Source organism: Schistocerca serialis, unplaced genomic scaffold, assembly GCF_023864345.2.
Source record: "Schistocerca serialis cubense isolate TAMUIC-IGC-003099 unplaced genomic scaffold, iqSchSeri2.2 HiC_scaffold_1055, whole genome shotgun sequence".
Lineage (NCBI taxonomy): Eukaryota > Metazoa > Arthropoda > Insecta > Orthoptera > Acrididae > Schistocerca > Schistocerca serialis.
Genome location: NW_026047245.1, coordinates 55,001 through 60,000, shown reverse-complemented (window position 1 = coordinate 60,000; position 5,000 = coordinate 55,001). Strand labels below are relative to the sequence as shown.

General features: G+C 52.5%; 1 non-coding gene across 1 annotated transcript in view; it reads right to left on the bottom strand.

Moving 5' to 3' along the window:
• LOC126430639 (small subunit ribosomal RNA) overlaps positions 1 to 1,528 on the bottom strand; it is a 1,909-nt gene extending 381 nt beyond the window's left edge. Inside the window, exon 1 of the ribosomal RNA XR_007577276.1 lies at positions 1 to 1,528. This exon is cut by the window's left edge and continues 381 nt beyond it. This is a non-coding gene — a ribosomal RNA (small subunit ribosomal RNA).
• Between the last annotated feature and the right edge of the window lie 3,472 nt (positions 1,529 to 5,000).

Below are 5,000 nucleotides of genomic sequence, written 5' to 3'. Positions count from 1 at the left end.
TGCTCAATCTCGTGCGGCTAGAAGCCGCCTGTCCCTCTAAGAAGAAAAGTAATCGCTGACAGCACGAAGGATGTCACGCGACTAGTTAGCAGGCTAGAGTCTCGTTCGTTATCGGAATTAACCAGACAAATCGCTCCACCAACTAAGAACGGCCATGCACCACCACCCACCGAATCAAGAAAGAGCTATCAATCTGTCAATCCTTCCGGTGTCCGGGCCTGGTGAGGTTTCCCGTGTTGAGTCAAATTAAGCCGCAGGCTCCACTCCTGGTGGTGCCCTTCCGTCAATTCCTTTAAGTTTCAGCTTTGCAACCATACTTCCCCCGGAACCCAAAAGCTTTGGTTTCCCGGAGGCTGCCCGCCGAGTCATCGGAGGAACTGCGGCGGATCGCTGGCTGGCATCGTTTATGGTTAGAACTAGGGCGGTATCTGATCGCCTTCGAACCTCTAACTTTCGTTCTTGATTAATGAAAACATACTTGGCAAATGCTTTCGCTTCTGTTCGTCTTGCGACGATCCAAGAATTTCACCTCTAACGTCGCAATACGAATGCCCCCGCCTGTCCCTATTAATCATTACCTCGGGTTCCGAAAACCAACAAAATAGAACCGAGGTCCTATTCCATTATTCCATGCACACAGTATTCAGGCGGGCTTGCCTGCTTTAAGCACTCTAATTTGTTCAAAGTAAACGTGCCGGCCCACCGAGACACTCAATAAAGAGCACCCTGGTAGGATTTCAACGGGGTCCGCCTCGGGACGCACGAGCACGCACGAGGCGGTCGCACGCCTTCGGCTCGCCCCACCGGCAGGACGTCCCACGATACATGCCAGTTAAACACCGACGGGCGGTGAACCAACAGCGTGGGACACAAATCCAACTACGAGCTTTTTAACCGCAACAACTTTAATATACGCTATTGGAGCTGGAATTACCGCGGCTGCTGGCACCAGACTTGCCCTCCAATAGATACTCGTTAAAGGATTTAAAGTGTACTCATTCCGATTACGGGGCCTCGGATGAGTCCCGTATCGTTATTTTTCGTCACTACCTCCCCGTGCCGGGAGTGGGTAATTTGCGCGCCTGCTGCCTTCCTTGGATGTGGTAGCCGTTTCTCAGGCTCCCTCTCCGGAATCGAACCCTGATTCCCCGTTACCCGTTACAACCATGGTAGGCGCAGAACCTACCATCGACAGTTGATAAGGCAGACATTTGAAAGATGCGTCGCCGGTACGAGGACCGTGCGATCAGCCCTAAGTTATTCAGAGTCACCAAGGCAAACGGACCGGACGAGCCGACCGATTGGTTTTGATCTAATAAAAGCGTCCCTTCCATCTCTGGTCGGGACTCTGTTTGCATGTATTAGCTCTAGAATTACCACAGTTATCCAAGTAACGTGGGTACGATCTAAGGAACCATAACTGATTTAATGAGCCATTCGCGGTTTCACCTTAATGCGGCTTGTACTGAGACATGCATGGCTTAATCTTTGAGACAAGCATATGACTACTGGCAGGATCAACCAGGGAGCTGCGTCAACTAGAGCTGAGCAGCCGGCCGCCCGGGAGTGTGTCCCGGGGGCCCGCGCGAACACGCAAGCGTCCGCTCAATTATTCTGCAAACAGGAGGAGGCTGAGCTCCCCTGCACAACACACCTCGAAACCCTCTCAGGTCCCGGCGGCGCGCAGCGCCGTCCTAAGTACTTGGTCGGGTTCGAGAGAGGCGCAATCGCCCGGAGTTAGGCGAGTAGACGCTTTAGGTGCGACCACCCGTGCTCCCAACTGAGCTTGCCGCTGCCGACAGAGGCCCGGGAGCGTGCTGTCGTGGCATTGCCGGCGGGAGACAACACGCGCCACCTACGGTGACCGGCAGCTCCAACGCCAGCGCCACAGAAGGACAAAAGCCCTACTTGGGTGCCGAAGCGAACTCTCCCAGCACAGCGCACGCGCCAACACGTCCGCACAGCTGCGATACAAACCACCTGCGAGAACCGCTGGGGCGACCGAGCAGCAGACGGCGTCGCGGCGCCGAGCGCCGGGCGGCGGCGCATCCTCAGCGCACAAAGTCCTCAATCGGACCAGCACACTGCAGATGGCCACCGCGCTTCGCACCGGGCCCGCGAGGACCTACTTTGGCCGCAAGGCGCCGCGAGCAGGGGGCGCCGGCGCGCAGCTGCGCCGCCTGCCGCGTCCGTCGGCCGGCGCGCCTGCCACCGGCCGCCCCCACCAGCCGGCTGTAGCGCGTGCGCCCACGCACCGCGCTGCCAGCACGCCGGGCGGCCCCCCCTCACCGGCCGGGGACGGTCCCACCCAGCCACCGCCGCGTATCGCCTCACACCCAGATCCCCTTTCACGTTCGTGGGCATGGTGGGTCCCCTTTCACGTTCGTGGGCATGGTGGGTATCCCTGAAACAACCGGTTAATAGCTCGACCGATCGTCGCCAACACTGATTCACCTCTAGCGAGAACAACCGCACCACAACGGGTTACCGGTTGTTCATTTGCGTAACGTCACCAGCAAACGTACACGTCCATCGCCATTTGCAACGAGTATTGCATGCCTGCGTCAGGTGTCACAACACACTACGTCTGCCCACATAGACGCAACAACATGTGCACGCCTAGAGAACACGTGGAAGGTAGACCCCGTACGTATGCGGTGTCCATTGCGCGAACGACTGTCAGCCCGCCTCTGCAGCATGTCGCAGATGTGGAACGCGGTGCAACATGCTATCACGGTGTGTGAGAAGAGACGACTACGTCCGAATACACGCTCCACTACATCAACAGACTGCTCATGCTGATCGCCATCCAGGGCGTCCGTTCCTCCCACACGTCTGTATGGCGTACCACACTGCAATCCAGCTCTTATAGGGAGACGACACGTAGCTGCGTGCACAATATTTGGACTGTATGGTCCGCCGTTGCTAGGCGCTGTCGTCATACGGTCACATGGGCCACGATGTATCATTCAGTACATACGGAGCAATGTGCAGTACAGTTTGTGGGTTTTGCGTACATCGGCGGACAGGTGACAGGCCGTACCACAACGTAGGCTGAGTACGTCGGCATGCGAAGGGCATTGAACATGCAAACTTCTCACCGACCAGCTTGCGAAGGCAGGGGGGAAGGGGGGGGGGCATGTACGTCCTGCTGCTATCCACACTACAGTGTATAGCAGGAGCATGTGGAAAGTCAGCAACACCTGCAAGGTGTTTAACATGACGCGATACACAGGGGACCGGGCAGTGCGAGTAGCGAACTATATTGCGAGGGTTGCGGTTAGGCAACACTACACTACTTTAACGGGTTGCATAACAATTACAGAGCAGGTTCAGCGACAACGTGCGTCAGGTTAAGGCGCAATATAGTTTAGGTTACGGCGCACTTTAGGTTAGGTTAAGGCACATTATAGGTTAGGTTAAGGCACAACATGGGTTACGTTAAGGCACAACATGGGTTACGTTAAGGCACAACATGGGTTAGGTTAAGGCACAACATGGGTTAGGTTAAGGCACAACATGGGTTAGGTTAAGGCACAACATGGGTTAGGTTAAGGCACAACATGGGTTAGGTTAAGGCACAACATGGGTTAGGTTAAGGCACAACATGGGTTAGGTTAAGGCACAACATGGGTTAGGTTAAGGCACACCATGGGTTAGGTTAAGGCACACCATGGGTTAGGTTAAGGCACACCATGGGTTAGGTTAAGGCACAACATGGGTTAGGTTAAGGCACAACATGGGTTAGGTTAAGGCACAACATGGGTTAGGTTAAGGCACAACATGGGTTAGGTTAAGGCACAACATGGGTTAGGTTAAGGCACAACGTAGGTTAGGTTAAGGCACAACGTGGGTTAGGTTAAGGCACAACGTGGGTTAGGTTAAGGCACAACGTGGGTTAGGTTAAGGCACAACGTGGGTTAGGTTAAGGCACAACATGGGTTAGGTTAAGGCACAACATGGGTTAGGTTAAGGCACACCATGGGTTAGGTTAAGGCACAACATGGGTTAGGTTAAGGCACAACATGGGTTAGGTTAAGGCACAACATGGGTTAGGTTAAGGCACAACATGGGTTAGGTTAAGGCACAACATGGGTTAGGTTAAGGCACAACATGGGTTAGGTTAAGGCACAACGTAGGTTAGGTTAAGGCACAACGTGGGTTAGGTTAAGGCACAACATGGGTTAGGTTAAGGCACAACATGGTTTAGGTTAAGGCACAACATGGGTTAGGTTAAGGCACAACATGGGTTAGGTTAAGGCACAACATGGGTTAGGTTAAGGCACAACATGGGTTAGGTTACGGCACAACATGGGTTACGTTACGGCACAACATGGGTTACGTTACGGCACAACATGGGTTACGTTACGGCACAACATGGGTTACGTTACGGCACAACATGGGTTACGTTACGGCACAACATGGGTTACGTTACGGCACAACATGGGTTACGTTACGGCACAAATTAGGTTAGGTTACGGCACAAATTAGGTTAGGTTAAGGCACAAATTAGGTTAGGTTAAGGCACAAATTAGGTTAGGTTAAGGCACAAATTAGGTTAGGTTAAGGCACAAATTAGGTTAGGTTAAGGCACAAATTAGGTTAGGTTAAGGCACAAATTAGGTTAGGTTAAGGCACAAATTAGGTTAGGTTAAGGCACGATATAGGTTAGGTTAAGGCACGATATAGGTTAGGTTAAGGCACGATATAGGTTAGGTTAAGGCACGATATAGGTTAGGTTAAGGCACGATATAGGTTAGGTTAAGGCACGATATAGGTTAGGTTAAGGCACGATATAGGTTAGGTTAAGGCACGATATAGGTTAGGTTAAGGCACGATATAGGTTAGGTTAAGGTACGATATAGGTTAGGTTAAGGTACGATATAGGTTAGGTTAAGGTACGATATAGGTTAGGTTAAGGTACGATATAGGTTAGGTTAAGGTACGATATAGGTTAGGTTAAGGTACGATATAGGTTAGGTTAAGGTACGATATAGGTT